Here is a 20,140-nt window from a genome sequence, read left to right on the forward strand (position 1 = left end):
GAGTGTGCAGGACACACAAGTGTCGAGTGTCAGTCCCCCACATGACACAATCAAGTCAACTAAAACTATTATTGTCAAGGATGTTCCTGATGCATCATCTTAGAACATCAATCCATTGACTGTAGATGACTTAAAGAAAATATTGGACCAATCTACACTACATGCTAAGTTATGTGATAATCCATTCTTGGTGAGTGTAGATGAGCTCCAAAAGGTAGTAACTGATATCACAAGGGACAAGATGAATCCACAAGAACCACCTTTTGCCATCCCTTTAATTACTCAAGTACAACCTTTGATTCAAACTACAGTAGATACACCTACTAAGGTTGATACACTTGTGAAAGTTGTTACTCTTGAGAAGAAGTAGGAAGAAGAAAAAGATACAAATGTACAATAGGAAACATGACAGATAGATTCTTTTATACCTGAAGCACAAGGAAAAAGTACTATTCAAGTCATTGTATTAGAGAAGAGTCAATTTGAAGAAGGTGAACAAACACCTAAGGTAAAGGAGCAAAAAGCCATCTAGGCATTGGTAACACTATCAACATCTAGCACTTCTCCTACAAAATTTCTTTAAAATCTGAGCACAAAAGCTATACCATTGCAAATCTCAGTGCCAAGCTCAAGCTCTTTAAAAGATGATAAGGTAATTCACTATGGTGATATCACTCTTGATGAAGAGATTATTATTCCAAAGTTTGATTATGATACTATGACTTTAGATCAAATAAGCATTTTGCAACAAGCTTTAGAAAAGAAGAAGCATCAAGAAATTCTTAGGAGAGAATACAGGCAGAAACAAGCTCTTCAAGACATAAAAGACATCTTTCTAGATGCATTTAGCCTACCTACTCCTAAAGAGACCAAGCTACTACTAGAACAACTGTCAGACATAGTGGAAAAGGTCAACAGTGAAGACATTGATACAAGTGCTAAAATTTTAGAGTGGTCAAAAAAGAAATTCCAGAGCAAGGTCAATGAGAAGATATCTAGTGAGATAGCATTGACTCAAGTTGCATTAGCAACAAAGGTTGAGGATGTGAAGAAGGTACTTGAGAACATATTCTCATTCTACACTAAATTGTGTGACCCTACACTCTTTAACCAAGAGACTAGACATCATATTCTAAGCCTGGAGAGAAATCTAAACATATCAGGTACAAGGTTACCTCAAAACTCAGCTCAAAGTGAGAAGAATTTTAATAGATTTCTTCAAACACAAAGTCAATTAGCTATATTAACAACAAAAGAGGCTAGCATAAGAGCCAAATTGACAAGTATACAGACATCTCTCACCCCTCATATAGAGATACTACACAAGGAGCTAGGCTATGCAGAAACTTTACTAAAGAAAGACCCCAATCTTTCTACTCTAGATGGCCTAGTAGACCTTGCTGTCGAGCTTGCCATCCAACTCAAGTCACTAGATGTTGCATGTGATAATTAGGATGTGACTCTCAAAATTATAATGGAGGTCCATAAATCATTTTCAGACAAACACACTATATGTGTATAGCCCATCCATAAGTGTCAAAAAAGGGGGAGAATATCCTATGGGGGAGATAGATAAAAAGGGGGAGACAACAAAGAGTGAGAGAATAAAGAAAGGGGGAGCAATACAATGCAGAGATAGAAACAAAGTAGAACAGACATAAGCTAAGGGAGAGCATGAAAGAGTATAAGTGCATTCAATTCAAAAGATTATCAGTTAGTAGGGACAAATCTACTTAGAAAGGAGCATGAATTTTGGATATAGAATAGACCTATTAACTTAGGGAGAGTTATAAATTTTGAGGTATATAGGCTATTGCAAAATTTTGAAATTTTGAAGTTTTATATATAAGCTGGGTCATGGATATGTTATACTTGAGAAACTTAGATTTATTATGTATATTCAAGTGTTTTTGACACTCATGTCAAAGGGGGAGATTGTTGATCTCAGATTGGTTTTGACAAGTGAGTGTCAACAGACTTAAGACATTTACTTAGTTCATGCCAAACTAGTAATACATGTTGAGTATAACATGTAAATATTAGATCATGCTGAGATGTAATGAGTGCTGAGTCACTCAAGTGCCAATTAGATAGACCATGTTGAGTGATTCAAGTATTGAGAAAACAATAGATGCCGAGCAGTTCAAGTGCCGAGTCAGAATAGTGTATGCCAAGCATCAGAGATTCAATATGCTAATTGACATAGATTGGACAAATTTTTTTGTTATGGAACAAACAACTATGTAAGCCATTTTTCAGCCAACCTAAGAATAGATTTTGATCTTTTAGAGATAAGGACGAATCTACATGCAAATTCCCTATGCAATTACATGCAGCCAATCAGAAAATGGGAAGGTTTAGTGGCAAAATGGATGAATAATCATTTGTAGATTCATACCTAACCCTAAGCCACCTAAGTCTTATTAAGGAGGATGAAGCCCTAAAATTTTAATGATGTTGAGAGCATTGCAAAGGGGTGAATGATTGAATTGGAGAAGTGAACAAGACAGTTTGCAGAGCATTCAAGGTGACTTAGTAGTAAGAGTGAATTGCAGAATTAGTTAAGTAAAGAATAGAGGATAGAGGATACAAAATTGATACATCAGATCATGAAAGATCAATCAGAGATTAGATACAGGTGATTTGTTATTAGGTAAGCAAGTGCCAACTGTGGGATCTATGCTGAGACATTTTGACAGGTGATTTCAGTTAAATCTCTTAACAAAGTAGTCTTAACAAGCTGTATGAAATCCTTTAATAGGGTCCTTACTTAATTGTAAGTTGAAGTCCTCTAACAAGACACACTTCTAATAGGGTGTTGAAATCCTCTAACAAGGTGAGACTTAATAGTCTTTGTAAGCCTTTAACAGGGCAGACCTTTCACAGGGAAGATCATGATTCATGGTCAAACCATTGTAACCTTAATTGTATACACTTTATTGCTACAATAGTGAAGATTTGTGGGTGTCATCCCCACCCAAGTTTTACCTTCTCATTTGGAGGGTTTCTGGGTAATCAAATTTGGTGTTAAGTGTGTATGTTTGATTACATGTCTACATGATTAATGCATATGCTTTGTATGTTATTTTAGTTTATTATGCATGTGATGTATGAAAGGTGAAAGTTTTATGAGTCTAAGTTTAAACTCTTGATTCACCCCTCCCCCCCCTCAAAAGTTTATTCCTTTCCCACTTGTAATTCCAACAATTAACAACAACATTAGATACTTGGGATCCTTGCAGGGAGAGCGTGCCAATACAATTCAAAACTTGCAGAATTAAAATCAAGTTATTTATTTGAAATTATTTTAAACCTTTAATAAGATAGGCATAAAATACCAAGTCTGCTAGATCTAGACTTTCTAGTTTTATTTACTAGAAAACATAGAACAAATAATAACATAGTCCACTAAGTTTCCCAACATGTCCCTACATTGTTTATACCTTGTCTTAGCTAATTTTCCTGAATCTAATTGAAGTCAAATTGGAATTTCAAAAACTCATATTTCTTGAGCACATAGAAAACATAGTTATAATTAAGAGGCACAAACAAGTAAACATATTTCAAACCCCATTGCAAAAGAAATCAATCATTAAATATAGATACTCTTTAAAAAGCTGAACAAATTTTCCCTTAACAAAATTAGATATATTCTATGATTCTATACGATATTTCAGTTAGATTTTCTCGTTAGAAATCATGGCATTTGGAAAAAAATATAGATTTGAAATTAAAATTTGTATTAGCCCAAAAAAAATAAAAATCAACTCAATTAGATATATTCAAGGATTTCTATTAAATAAAGAAACAGGTCTTATCACAAGACACATGTCTTATCACCTACCTGATTAGTTTGGAGTTTTCTTCTCACCAAACATCATAAAATGTAAGAACAACTGTGCCAAAAAGAACGGAAAAAGATGATTATCGTACACAATCATTTTTTTTAGCTCTTATGGCACAATTGTTCTTACAATTTTTTTTTCAATCTCCAACTGGTCAGTATGTGTTTTGAAAAAATATTCTTGGACTTTGAGTAAGGAAAAAGATAAATATCAAACTTGAAAAAGATGTACATAAATGCAATTGATTTTTAAACTTCAATTTTATAAACTTACAAAGAGAACCATAGAATTATAAGAAACTATTTTGGTTTGTACTATTTGAAAATTATAGTTACAAGTGATAAAGTTATATACCTTTGATTTAAAGAGTGCAAATAATGGAAATGAAGTATTGCTGAAGGTGCAAACTCAATTGCCGCCTCGCCAGCACCCCCCCCCCCCCCCCCCCCCCCATGTGGATGACACTATTAAGTAGAGAATAATTACATATATACATGGTTAAGTGCTACCTAACTATGTCCAAGGTGTCTACACACTAGAGACATACTCCGCCTACTAGGCTGCCTATATACCCATATCCACGGGATCAAGATCCTTGAACTACTCACTCTAAAAAATATGTAGTTCTAGTTTCTAATTGTTTTGATGTAGTTGTATTCTTATAACTACTGGTGAGCTTTACTCACCTAACACAACTCTTCACAATCATACACCCAATCAGGCGAATTAGGCAATTTTCTATAATTAAAATACTATAATACCTTGGTTCAACATTCCTGTTGTAGTTTATAGTTAATCTAAGGTTAACCTATATATATCCTAATTCACTCCTTATATAGTTATGTTTAAAAGCTTTTGACAATACCTGTGGCCATGCTACTTGTTGAGAGAGTTTTATTGTTTTATTGTTGTGCCAAGATCTCTCTGTTTATGTACACACACACACACACACACACACACACACACACACACATATACATGTATACATATGTATATATATATATACACGTATATATTATTTATACATACATATGTATATATACATGTATATATATATGTATACATACATATGTATATATACATGTATACATACATATGTATATATACATGTATACATACATATGTATATATACATGTATACATACATATGTATATATACATGTATATATACATGTATATAACATGTATATATACATGTATATATACATATGTATAGATACATGTATATATATATATATATACATATGTATACATGTATATATATATGTATATATATAGATATGTATACATATATATATATGTATATATATGTATATGTATATATATGTATATGTATATATATGTATGTATATATATATACATATGTATATACATATGTATATACATATATACATATGTACATACATATGTACATACATATATACATACATACATACATATACATAGATCATAAGGGCACGACAATGAGATGCAGATATCACAAGGACACAACAACAAAATGCAATGATCATAAGAGCATGACAGTGAAATCCTAGATCTCCACTGATCTCCACAATCCACAAGATCTCTCTCTCTCTCTCTCTCTATATATATATATATATATATATATATATATATATATATATATATATATATATATATATACATGCATACATATATACATACATACATCTGCATATGCAATTTTATCACCTTGGAAAATTGTATTTGATCTTGTTAGCTGGGAATAACTGATTGTTCATTTTATTATACCTAATTTGATGATAGTTCTACAAGAATTTGTAATCAACCCAACTAATCGACAACGAGACCAATTTAACTAGGTTATGGCTTGTATTTTTCTAAAAATATCTACTATGATATGTTTTTCTACAATTTCTTGCCCATTTTCCTGATCTGCATTATTTTTGTGTAGGATCTTGAGCTATGTCAGTTAGCACAGTTTGAGTGAGTTTTATTGTTTTATTATTTAGATTCTGGAACATGGGCTTTGTTTTATCATTGTCTTTGTTCAAGTCCTAATTTTGATGAAGTAACAAAGTGGTTTTTAGGGTGGAAAGGACTATATAATGAAGGGGAAACTTGAAAAAATTGAATGTTGAAATGCTGAAATGAAGGCTATCAAGGATCAAACACCTATGGTAGAGTTACGACATAATGTGAAGTTGATTTTAGATATAAAAATAATAATTGAAAACATGACATAAATCACTCCCCATTTGTTTTGATTGTGGAGAGCTGCGTGCAAAAGAGGGTGGAGATTTGCGAATGAGAGTGGAGAGCTTCGAACATTGGTGAAGATTTCATTGCCACACCCTTGTAATCACTACATTTCATTGCCATGCCCTTATGATCTTTGCATTTCATTGCTATGCCCTTGGTGGAGATAAGTGGAGATCTAGGATTTTGTTGTTGTGCCCTTATGATCTTTGCATTTGTTGTCATGCCCTTGTGATCTCTGTTCTCTTTGTAACACTACAACATTTGGGGTCAAATTATGATATTAATTTGTAAAGGTGGTGTAATTTGTGGTGTTTGGGTTCAAATGTAGTAGTGTTTGCTCTATGATTTTCTTCAAGGGGAGAAGAGGTACCTATGTAAATGTTATTTTCTTTTCCTTCTAGACATGTATCTCTTTATATTTCCCCCAACAGGTGATTAGAGAGGCTTCTCTTTATGTATATTTATGTGTATATATACATAGACACACATGTGTATGTATGTATTTATCCACATATATATACATATACATACATATGTATATATGTACACACAGACACAGACACACACACACACACACACACACACACACACACACACATATATGTACATACCTACACACACACACACACACACACACACACACACACACACACACACACACACACACACACACATATATATATATAATGTGTATATATATATATGTGTACATATATATATGTACATATATATATATATGTATATATATATATGTATATATGTACATACATACATATATATATGTACATACATACATACATACATATATATATATAAATATAAATACATATATGTATGTATGTATGTATGTATGTATGTATGTATATGTATATACATACATACAAACATACATATACAAAGATCACAAAGGTACGACAATGAGATGTAGAGATATATGCATACATACATACTTACATATACACATACACATATATATGCATACATATATACATACATACATATATACATACATACATCTGCATATGCAATTTTATCACTTTGGAAAACTATATTTGATCTTTACTCAATCACTGAGAGATAATAAATTTCTGCATACTTAGTTTGGTATGAATCGTTTCAATTGAATTCGTCTGAGGAGAGTGAGTTTGCTCATGATGATAATGGATGCATGTATTGGGACAGGGTGTCATTTGCAAGTAGTTTCATTAATTAGATAAGGGAATCAACTTTGAAAGCAAGATGATCAAAATTGGCATGTCCATCCTTATGATAGATGTCTCTATCTTGTAATAGAAAATTACCTCAAATGACAAGTGACAAATTATTATATATATGGAAAATCAAAAGAACATTCACCTATAATATTTTTGAAGGACAAAAATATTATAAAAATATAATTTGGTGGAAGAAGCCATGAGCTATGTGGCTCCACATTGTGGCTATTCCACTGTCCAGTAGTGGAAACTCTTCACATTAAATATAAAGATCTTGAAATTAAAAAAAGATAACTATCAGAGATCTATATTTATTTTTTAGTGATAAAAAAATATACAATCTAATTTTAAGAAAAATAATAGTCTTAAATGTATATGATTAAATAAAATAAACAAGAGTACTAGCTGTAGTTGTATAATTTTAGTATTACTGATTATGTTAAACAAAATGTTCAATAAAACAAGAATGAAGTAACATAAATGGATCATTTGCTCGATCCTATTATGACTTAATGTGAATGCATCCAATCATTACCTAGACAATATTATGCATGAGATCTTTACTCAATCACCAAGAGATAATATAATTTGTAAGTACAAATTTTTGCATACTTAGTTTGGTATGAATAAATTCAATTGAATGCAAGGATAATTACTTGTATGAATCCAAGACATGAATGATTAATTTAATTTGGCACAAGTACTATGCAATTGTGTATGTATGCATGCAAATTAGTTCACATAGTGAATTGATTTAAATACATACATGCACATATGCATACAATCATCATAATTAGTTATCCTTGAATTTGGCCAAAGCTATTATATATGAACAAGAGATACATGTTTAGAAAGAAAAGAAAAGAACATTTACATAGGTATCTCTTCTCCCCTTGAAAAAAATCGCAGAGCAAGAGCACAAAGATCACAAGGGAATGGCAACAAAATCCTAGATCTCCACTAATCTCCAGCAATGTTTAGAGCTCTCCACCCTCTTTCACGTGAATCCTCCCACAATCAATCAAAAAAAATGGGGAATGATTAATGTCATGTTTTCTTTTCATTTTTGTTTATAATCCATGATCCATATTCCACAAGATCTCTCTAATACATACATAAATACATACATATACATACATACATACATACATATATACATACATGAAAACAACAATGCACTTTCAAAGAGTTTACAATTGTTCAACAAAATTAATATTTTACAAGAAAATGCATCTAAAGAACTGTTAGCTCAAAAGCAAGAACATGGTGTTGAAATAGTACAAAAAGTGCTTGATACGAGAGGTCTACAAGTGAGGGTGTTGTCCAATCTTGAAAAATTGAATGCTAAAATGAAAGCTATCAATGGTCAAACACCTATGCTAGAGTTTTTGATAAGAAAAATAGGTTTTACAGGGATCCTGAAACCCAAAAGTTAAAACATTTCAAAAGGCTAATAATAAGAAATTAAAGCCCAACCAAAATACAAAAGTCAACCAAAGGGCCAGTTCAATGGACATACAAAAATCCAACTAACCAAAAAACTACAACAGACTAATAGACCAGAACACAAGAAAAGAAAAACCAAAGTTATTCCTCTGACTTTCTCTCAAGCTTCTGCATCATTTTTGCTGCTTTATAGGCTTTGTGAATCTCCTTAGCCATCTGCTCCTGCTTCTTCTGACCAACCCAATCCAAGTTACTGAACATAATGTCAGTCATCACATCCTCTTCCATTCTATCTCTATCTCTATCCTTTTCCTCATTTTTATCCAGAAAACCTCCGGCTTTCAGCATTCTAGTAAGGGACAGGATATTATCATTAATAGAAGTCAGAATGGAAATCATCTGATTTGCCAGATTATGATTGTAACTTTCCAAATTTTGGATTCTCTTCTCAACCAAACTAAGTTGATTCCCTTGTTCATTCAAATTACCACAATTTGGCTACTTCCTTTTGTTTTTCATCTGATCCATTCTATCTCTGAAATCCTCTAATTCATGGTAGAGCCATTTTATAGACCTTAAATTATCAATCATACTATTTCTAGAAGTATGAAACAAATTCATGCTAGTTTCCCTTGCATTACCCATAATAGCCACCATAGCCAGATCAATGAGATCCTCCATCTGGAGCTGACCTTGTTTTTCTTCTAGAATTTGAGGGTTCATAGCCTCTTTGACAATACCTATTTTGGAAGTTCTAACATTAAAATTTCTCTAGGCCATGTGCTTTTCCTTGATTACCACCACTCCTCCCTCTCCATATTTCTTCTCCTGATCTTGTTCCTAAAGATGAATTGGGAAAGAGGAATGGTAGATATCTCTCGCCTAGAATCCAAAATCCCCTTGAAATTCTTCTCTTTAGACCTCCTCTATTTCTTAGCCACTTGCTCCTCCTTCTTAGTTTCAGCCTCCACTTCACCCTCTTCATTAGTTTTCATATCCTCCCCTTCCTCATTATACTCTTCATCTCCTTGACCAAAAACTTTAAGCCCATGACCTCTAGGGCTCTTCCTACATTGGGTTTTAATTGACGAGGGTGATTTCTTCTCTAAACCATTATCTTTCTTTCTAGTCAAAATGTTTTCTTCATCCTCTGAACTAATACTTTGGACATCCTTTGAATTAGACGAGAAGCTAGAGCTTCCCGTATCCCCAGATGCCTCCACACCCTAAGTCCCTGCCTTGAAGTGCTCATATATTAGAAGCAATAACCCCTCATGTAGGGCCAGATTCGCAGAGGGTTTTTTATTGTGCCTAGAAATACCCATACACATGGAAGTTTATAAATAAAATGGGAAAGAGATCTTAACACCATAGTGAAAGTGATTGAGTAAAACAAAATGGTGTGTTCTTACTCTATCAAATCTAGTGACCAAAGAAATATATTCTATAATAGCCCACAAAACATACCTCCATAGCTTCTTGGTAGAATCTATTTTGTAGTAGGTTTCATACTTAACCAGTTCATTTCTCTACTCAGTATTCTTTGCAAAATTCTTCACAACATTTGCTGACACCTTCTTATCTCTGTAAAATTTCAACCCCTCTACCAAAATTTTAGTTACAAGAGCTATGACATCCTTAGTAACCTAAAATGAAACCCCATCCACTTTAAGCTTCTCATCCTTCCAAGAATTCAACATACTGATAGTGATCGCAAGGTCAAAACCATGAAGTTTAGCAATATAATTAGCTATACCACCCTTCTCTAACTTTTCCCATACTTTAGTCCTTTGTTTCCATTTATCTGCTTCACCAATAGGTTCCTTCCTACTTCTTTCCCCCACCATTTCTGTATTCTCAACACTAACAATTCTCATAAAAATCGTCCTCAAAAATCCTTTCTTAAGCCTCTGAAAACCCTGATGATAGCCTCTCTAATAATTGTCGATTTGTCTTTCTTTTCCCCAAAAATGGGAAAGGAGAAGAGAATAATCAACCCAAGAAACATGTTGATTTGACACATATAACATCACTTGACAACACTTTTCATAAATGCCATAAATATAATAACTCAAACACAAACTCTAATTAATATCCATTATTACTTTTAGATATTCCCCGTACCTGCTTGGATTTTTTCTAGCTCAATAAGGCTTTTCACTTCTTCCAGGATATTCTTTCCTGAATTCCAAATCATCATCTTATCTTGCCTAATTGCTTCGTTGGCAAACTAGTCAACCATGAAATTTTCCTCCCTGTATTCATGGGTGACATGGAAACTTTCAAAATTGCCAAGAAAGGAGAAAATTTATTCAATGATATTAGCTATGGACCATGATGGTTGGATGACCCCTTCAATACACCTTATGATATTATTTGAATCCACCTCCAACCATAATTTTTTAACTCCCATGTCCAAAGCTAATTTCACTGTTTGGAGAGCAGCACTGGCTTTTGCATAGTGGTTTGTTTGACATCCCAAAGGGTAGGAAATATCCACTACCCCTTCTCCATAGAAATTTCTAATGATACCTCCACAATTTGATGGACCAGGGTTTCCTTTAGTTGCACCATCAAAATTTTCTTTATGACATCCCTTAGGAGGGAGCACCCATTTCACCTCCTATCTTTTAGTCCTCCTATCCTTGTCCTTGTCCTTCTTCTTGCCACCATTTTCATTGTCTCTCCCCTTTCTAATTTGGTAATTTTCCTTAATGTTGCTATATATTTTATCTGCTAGAACAAAACTAGGTTCCTCTCTATCTTTGAAGATTCTATTGTTTCTTTCCTTCCAAACTCCGCAACAAAAATGAGGCATAGACCAGGTACTTAAATCCTGCAAACTTGTACCTTTATACATACTATTCCATTGACAAAAGAAATTTAGCACATTACCTGGCTTGCACCAACTTACCCCAAAGTTCTTAGTTATGTTGTCCCAAACATCCCTGGAGTAATGACAATGGATAAACATATGATTAACCAATTCCATTTGATCTTTACATAGTATACATCTATTGGGGATATAGTGTTCTCTTTTAATCAAATTATCTTGAGTAAGAATTTTGTCCTGTAAGGCTAGCCAAAAAAAAACATTAATCTTTGGGGTAAGACTAGGTAACCAAAAATTAGCCCAAGGGGGCTTCTCATTCAAGCTCTAAAGAGAGTTATATCCTGAGGCAACTGTGTAACAACCATTAGGGTTGTCTCCCCATATTAATTCATCCCTTTTGTTATTAAGAATCATTGAGTTCAACATTATCATAACTGGCTTGAGGTCATTCGAAATGAAAGACAAATCTCTCCAACCCTAGTAAGTTCTATAATCACTAACTTTCAAACCAAATTGCCTAATACAAATATCAACCTAGTTTACAAAAATAGGATTATTTAGCAATTGTGTAACACCTATGCCAGAGTTACAACGTACTGTGAAGTTGATTTTAGATAAGGTAGAGGTAGATATTCAAAAATATGATAATCAAAATTTAAGGCACAAGAGCAAAGGAGGAGTAGCTTTAGAAAGAGAACAAAAAGGAGCAGCTTTAGAAAGAGACTGCATGACAAAAATAGCAACTAGATGACATAAAGGATATTATGGGAGCCACTAGATAGAATCCAAGAAAGTGTTGCAGTAGGTACTATGACATTAAAATCACTTGAAAGTGTCTTTGAGAATTTACAATCCAAATATCAGATTCTTATAAGAGTGTTTCAAGTAGTGGCACAATCTCCCTGCCATGATCCCAAGTATCAAATGCTTATAATAATGTTTCAAGGTTGGGGATTCTTGTCACAAAAGTTTGCACCCTTGTCCAAAGTTTTTGCCTAAGGACAACCTTGTGTAACATAGTTACAACTTCCAAGCTGTGGGACTTGAACTACGAGGTTGAGTCTCCGGAGAAGGCCAACTTCCTTTGCTATTAGGGTGCACCTAACTACACTTGGAGAGGAAAGGGGAGAAGGAATGTATGAAAGAAAATCTACCTACTCTAACCTAAGGGGATGATGCACCAAAATAGATTGGGTGACCTTATCTCTACCCATAGATGCACAGTTAACTAGTTATAACCTCAAAGAATACAAATTTAGATATTTCTTAATTCAAAAACTACATGTAGATTGGACAACAAGAGAATGCTATAGGAAGAGCCTTTATGTAATATCATTCAAATTTCAAAAGTAGATACAATCATGCAAACTGTAGAATATAGATAAGAACATTAACCAGAGGTAAAGAAATCTCACACAGTGTGTTAATGGCTAAAAGATACCCAACAGAGGATTACAATGGCTTAGAGGCATGAAGAAGTAATACTAGAGAATTAGAGAAAGATCCCTCCCTACAAAGATTACAAAATTTTCCTTTATAGCTTAGGCATAACTGAGACATTTCTAACTGAGGTTACTCCACAACCACCACCATTAAGTGCTCAGCAAACAATCAAGACAATCCAAACAATAGATTTGATTTGGGTACACTTGTAGAGGCATGGAAATCATGGAAAATCCTGACTGGAGTAAACCCTAAAGTGATAGAAATGATGCCAATCAATGCAAAGTTGGGTAGATGGATAACTGGATGATGAGTGCATGCTTCTTTAGCATTTACTAGGCATGGGGATGTTGAAAGCAATCTATAGATGATCAAAAATCCAATCTGCCATTAAAGAGTCATTTTGTCTTCACTACTAACACACCAAGTTGGATATATCAGCAAGCCAATTATATTCAATGCTTACCTTGTACCTTTCTTGTAATTTTATTGGTCAGAGACCCTTTACCTTTCTAGGTTAGACAAGTACAACATCTTATCAGGTCAACCCAGTTTCTATGATCATTCGATCGTCAACCTATCTTATGATCGAAGGCACCCTCAACGATCTCTACAATCTTATGATCATTAACTTATCATAACATCGAGTTCCCTTTAAGGTTTATCTATGATCCTATGATTGTCACAATACTACGACAATCCCTTGATCTTTGTGCCTTTGGAAGACCTCCACAACTACACTTATGATCTTATGGCAACTATATATTGTAAGATTGTAACCCTTCTTTACCACCTACCACGACCATTTGCTTCTATGATGTTATGATAACTACATATCATAACATCAACGACCTTGATAATTGACTCCATGATCTTAAGCTGGATTGTAAGATCATAGCATGGAACACAACCATATAATCATAGCCTTGATTTTCACCCTTTGTGATCTGGAGAATGGAGCCTGCCAAACAAACCATGTCAAAGGCTTTGGCCAATGAAATGCCCATTGTATGCCAGCTCAGTCTAACTCATTGCCTTGTCATGTTGTGGTCCACACAATAAAACTTGGCCCACAAATCCACATGGTAGAAGGTTAGTTTCCTACATCATACAATATTTTGACAAGAAATAGAATGCGGGAAAGCAATAACCAATGAAAATCCATCCGTATGCTAGTGCACACCTGCCACCTCAGCCTAACAACTTTACTTCATTTGTGACCTATACAAAATAAGACCCACATGCCACAATGCAACAAGGTTCTTGCCTGAATCACATAAAGATAAAGCACTTTCATGATGTGGGAAAGTGCCCACCGTGGATCTATGCAATATCTGATAGTTCAAAAAATTGTGGTTCTTGGGAAAATAAACTTAGGAAAATAGGAAATATAATAAAGTTTATTTCATTTATTTATCTCATATTTCCATGGCATTAAAAAATTTAAATATTGGGAGTGACTTTTTAACATTTGATTTCAAACATGGCAATTTTGGTGGAAAGGCAAATTTGGCCAGCAATTCTGGTGACTTAGGAGGGATGCAAGATAGCTATGCATAGACCAATAGCCTGTGCATCCATTGGGAAATGAAGTCATATAAATCATGAAGATCCACTAGGAAAAAACCCTAAAATTGCAGAAAACATACCCAAGAAACCTAAAAAATGCCTCTCTGCAATTGTAACTAGGAACTGAAATCCTTTGCAACCTCTACAAAACACATGTGATCATGCACTTCTTGAAAAATTGGAAACCATAAGAAGGAAACTAACCTAATTATATACATAAAATACTCATCTTTTATCAGAAACAAGACTTAAGATATATCCCATTAACCAGAATGGGTTGAATCTCACCATTAGGCCTACTTAATTGAAAAGCATTGGCCTATTTGCAACTAATAACTACATAGGGACCACTCCATAATGTACCAAATTTTGAGTGCTTTCCTAGTTTTTCCCTTTCTGCATTCCATTTCAATACTAGATCACCCTCTCTGAAGATTCTGACCCTGGCCTTCCTATCAAAGTTCTTTTTCACTTGTTGCTGATGTGTTTCTAGGGTTTGCATGGCCCATTTTATTTTCTCTTCAAACTCCATTAGCTCTGCCATTCTTATTATCATGGAATCACTTTCTATTAGCTCTAGTTGATGGGTCAACTGGCAGGAAATTCTAGTGAAATAAGAAGTCTAACTTCCCTACCATATACTAACATAACGGGTGAATTTCCAAATTTTTTTAGGTGTTATTTTGTTAGCCCACAATGTTGTTTTCAACTTTTTATGCCAACACCTCTAGTTATCCTTTATAGTCCTTTTCATAATCTTGATTAGGTTTTTGTTAGATGACTCAACCAATCCATTACCCTGAGGATAATAGTTTGAGGATGTGCTTAAGTAGATATTATGATCAACTGCCCATGCACAAATCGGAGTCCCTACAAAAGATTTTACATTATCTAAGATAATGGTTGAAGGGGCACTAAACCTGGTCACAATTCCATCAAGGAACTCAACTATTGAAGATTCTGTGACATCCTTCAATGCAATTACCTCTATCCATCTAGTGAAGGAATCCATAGCAACTAGAATCCATTTGTGACTAGAACTGGAAGGATGATTGATAGGGCCTATGAAATCGAATCCCCATTGAGCGAAAGGTTGATCTACCTAAATGGGGTGAAGAGGAAGAGTTGCAAGTCTTTTTTTACTAGAGAAGAAGGCACATTTTTTCACACTTCCTCACATATTTATGAAAATCATGGAATAGGGATGGCCAATATTAACCAAATCTCATAATCTTCATTGCAATTTTCCTTGCTGAAAAGTGGCCACCATGATTAGGACCATCATGAAGCTCTTTGATCATTCTTTTAGCTTGGTCTATATCAATACATCTTAATATGACTCCATTGAAATCCCTCCTAAAAAGGATACCATTAACTATGGCATACAAAATTGATTGCAACATATGCTTTCTCCTTTTAGTTTTATCCTATCCTTGAGGATATCCATTTCTTGACAAGAAGGTCTTTATGCCATCCATCCAGTTCCTTGGATTATCATTTCTTTCTTTTTGCTATTCTATTAATACCAATGCAACTTCCTCATCTAACTCTTGAGACAAGATCATCTATTTGCACAACCCCTTCCCCCTTACCAACTTGGTAATCTAAATGTCCACATCATACTCCATTACCTTAGTGATCCATTCATCCCTCTTCTCACTAATATATTTACTCAAAAGAAAGTCCTTCACATTGGAATGGGGTATTAACAAATGGATCTTGTTATGACACAAAAGGTGTCTGAATTTCTTCAAAGCTCTTATGGCTATGAGGGCTTGCTTTTCTACATAACTATATATGTCTTCATATTCATTAAGCCCTTCACTAAAGAAGGCAATATTTTTCTCCTCATTCTTATCATTTGCTTGAGTCAAAACACTAGAAATACTTAACTCACAACCTAAGGTATAAAGAATGAAATCCTTCTCAAAATTTAGATTGAATAGAGTAGGGGCTGAGGCTATGGCTGCTTTGATCTCTTCAAAACTTATCTTTCCTTCCTTGATACATGAAAAGACAATATTATTTTAAGCATGGCTATAAGAGGTTTTACTACAGTAGCTAAATTAGGGATAAATCTCCTCACAAAAATTATTCTACCAAGAAAAATTAGCAAACCATTCTTATGAATAGGAAGGGGAAGAGAAAGTATTGCCTTTGTTCTTCTTGGATCAATGGTCAAACCATCCTTTGATACAATGTGTCTTAATAATTTTCCTTGATTGGTGGCAATGAAACACTTGCTTGGGTTAAGGGATACCCCAAACTCTCTACATCTTATGAACATTTGTCTGAGATGACTAAAATGATCTACTACATTTTTTGAATATACTATGATATCATCAAGGTAAACCAATACAAACCTTTCAATCATGTTTTTGAAGGACATTTCCATTTCCTTTTGAAATGTAGCACCTGCATTTGTTAGCCCAAAAGTCATTTTACTATAAGCATAGGTGCCCCACTTTGTTGTAAATGCAGTCTTGTATCTATCAACCTCTTTGACTAGTACTTGATTGTAACCAGAAAATCCATCAAGAAATGAGAACTTCTTTGAACCATTGACCTTGGACAATATCTGCTCCATTGAAGGGAGGGAGTGATGATATTTAAGGGAAGCTTCGTTATGATCCATAAAATACACACATAATCTAATTTCTCCATTCTTCTTCCTAATAGGGACAAGGTTTGCTACCCATGATGAATGCTTGTTAGGGAAAATTATATTAGCCTCAATCAACTTGGATAGCTCTTTTCTCATCAATGGTTCAATCATAGGATTCACTAGCCTTTGCTTTTGTCTTACTAGTTTGATGTTTTCTACTAAATCTATGGTATGTTGAAATAGGCTTGGGTCAAAACCCTTTAAATCATCATATGTCCAAGAAAATACATCATTAAATTCTTGACATAGATGAATAACATTTTCTTGCTCAATTTTAGAACATGCCTTTCCCATGTTTAAGGTTTTCCCATTAGCAACCACAACTGGTGTATAACCATCTTTGTCAGTAGCTAGGTTCATGCTTCTATCTCTTTCTTGGTCATCCAGGTTGAAGACACTCTCTAAGGTAATGAGACTCTTAAGAAATTTGTTGGAACTAAGATTGATGATTTGATCTCCATATTGGTCATGCAACCTAGATTGGTTTCACTCTGAGAATTTTGCCTCATTCTACAAGAAACTTACAATTTGTGCATCAGATTCAAATACTTGCCAATTGGTGTTGTTGTCAAGAATTGCAGGTCTAACTACCATTTTAATCTGTTGCCTCTTTTCAGCTTCAAGGTTCTTTGGGATATCATAAGATGCACCTACTACTACAAGTCTGTCAACATGTCTATTTTCTTTTTTATGGATGCTTTGAATATTAAATGCATTGAAACTTTCAAGAAAATCCCATACTCTATGTTTAGAAGACTTCAGCAAACCATGCTTAGTGATATTCTGATTTCTCACCTGATTGATCACCATCTTGCTATCTCTATATATACTTAATGCTTGAATTCCTCTTTTTTGAGAAAGTAGAAGACCCTGCATCAAGGATTCATACTCAACCACATCATTGGTACAACTAAATTGGAGCCTAAAGGAGAAGTAGTACCTTACTTGTGCAGGAGAAATCAACATCACACCAACACCTGACCCATTCTTGTTCCTTGATCCATCAAAATATATACTCCATATCTCACTCATATCTTCTTTGGTTCTCATTAGGTTCGGGAAAAGAGCATCCTTCTCTGACACATAGTATGTACCAAGACCTATCTCAAGGGTTTTTGATATGGAATCAAATTAATATGCATTAGCCCATTCATCTAAGAGAAAACTAGGTATCTCTATTAGAGAAGTGGTAGACTCATTTATTATGTCATTCTCATCCATCTCTAGGATAATGCAATTCATGTCGATGAGATTAGGGGTGTAGGGCTCAATATGATGGAGGGCTAGAGGCTTTGCTATGATTGAAACCTTGGTTCCATATCTTGTTCTAAAAAACATGTATGACCAATCAAAAGATATATAACCACCTATTTGGGCAGTGAAGTCTCTTGATAGACAAATGGCAAAGTGTGGCTTGACCTCAACAATTGATATATCCTGAGTTACAATACAACTAGGGCATGCATGCAGGACCATTTCAACATTTCTAAGGATCCCTATAGTTTTTACAGTGCTACCATCCAACTGTAATACATCCCTAAAAATGGGCTCATATTTTATTTCTAAAGCATCAACAACATAATTAGGCATCATTGAACTACTAGCCCTTGAATCAATCATGAAATTGCCTATAATCAAAGAAATGTAAAATGGAGGAGGTCTAACCTTTTTACTTGTGTCTTCCTCCATTGATGGTTGTACTAGGCTTGTGGCGCTTTCCATGATAGGTGGCTGATCCTTTGGTTCAATACTTTCCAATTCTTGCCGCAACAACTTCTTTTGCATGGGTATAGTAGCAACAACATCCCACATGGAAATATTTACATTTGTCTTCTTCATCTACTCTACCACACCGAATGAGGTATTAGGTGTTATGGTAGAAGCCTTGGGAGCTACATGTGTAGGGGGTTGAGTTGGAATAACCCAAAGGTCATTCATATCCCCTATGCTATTATTCTATCTTTGTTGTTGAGGGGTATTGGTTTGATCATTTGTTGTTTGTACATAAGGTACCATATTTGATGTTGAAGCTTGATTAGGAGGAGGAGGGGTAGCATCTTCAACATATCTTGTTTTTCTCTTGGTATTGTGAGCAATGGAGTCCTAATTTACATTACAATGTTCTTCCACTTGTTGATTCATGAAGGAGCAATCACCCTATCTTTGCTTATGTGAGGCATCTTTAGGTTGCCTTTCATTATATGGTTGTCCTACTGTAGGCTCTTGGGTGGTCAAAGCCAAATAGAATTCAGCCTTTTGACACATACAATAGGCATAGGAGTAATTGTAGGAGGGGAAAAATCTTGATCTTGAGCCATATTGTTTTGAAGGACTATGACCCTATTCTGATTTGCATTTGAGGTGGGAGCATGACTATTTTGCCTCATCTAATCGAAAGAATTGCTCCCATAATTATGATTTAGAGGCCTACCATTATTTAGAGTTTGATATTGTAGTTGAGGAGCCTTATTACCTTGAGCTTTCTATCTCTCCAAAGTCATCACTTTGTTGCTCACTTTCTGCATCACAAAGAAGCTATCTTCTAACTTATTCTCCTAACCTTGCAATCTTTTGTCTATGTTCAACATCATAGACTACATCATCTCCTTGATTTCATCCATTCCATTTGAAGATGTGGAAGCTTAAGGGGCTAGAGCAAGGGGTTGTGACATGGAAGTTGTGGGAATAGGGGCCACGACTGGTTGGTGATTTGGGATATTAGGGAGGAAAGGCATAGGAGGCCTTGGAGCTATCTTTCCTCCTCGTATCAATATGTTTTCTACCCTTAGTGCTATTTTATAAGCATTAGGTAAGGTATCTCCTCCCATGGTTTGGATTATAGTGGCAATTTCACTGTTAAAAGCTCTAAATGTAAGAAGACATTAGCTTTATTGAAGTAGGT

This window comes from Cupressus sempervirens, chromosome 8 (assembly GCF_028749045.1).
Source record: "Cupressus sempervirens isolate cs-2001-9-10 chromosome 8, ASM2874904v1, whole genome shotgun sequence".
NCBI classification, from domain to species: domain Eukaryota; kingdom Viridiplantae; phylum Streptophyta; class Pinopsida; order Cupressales; family Cupressaceae; genus Cupressus; species Cupressus sempervirens.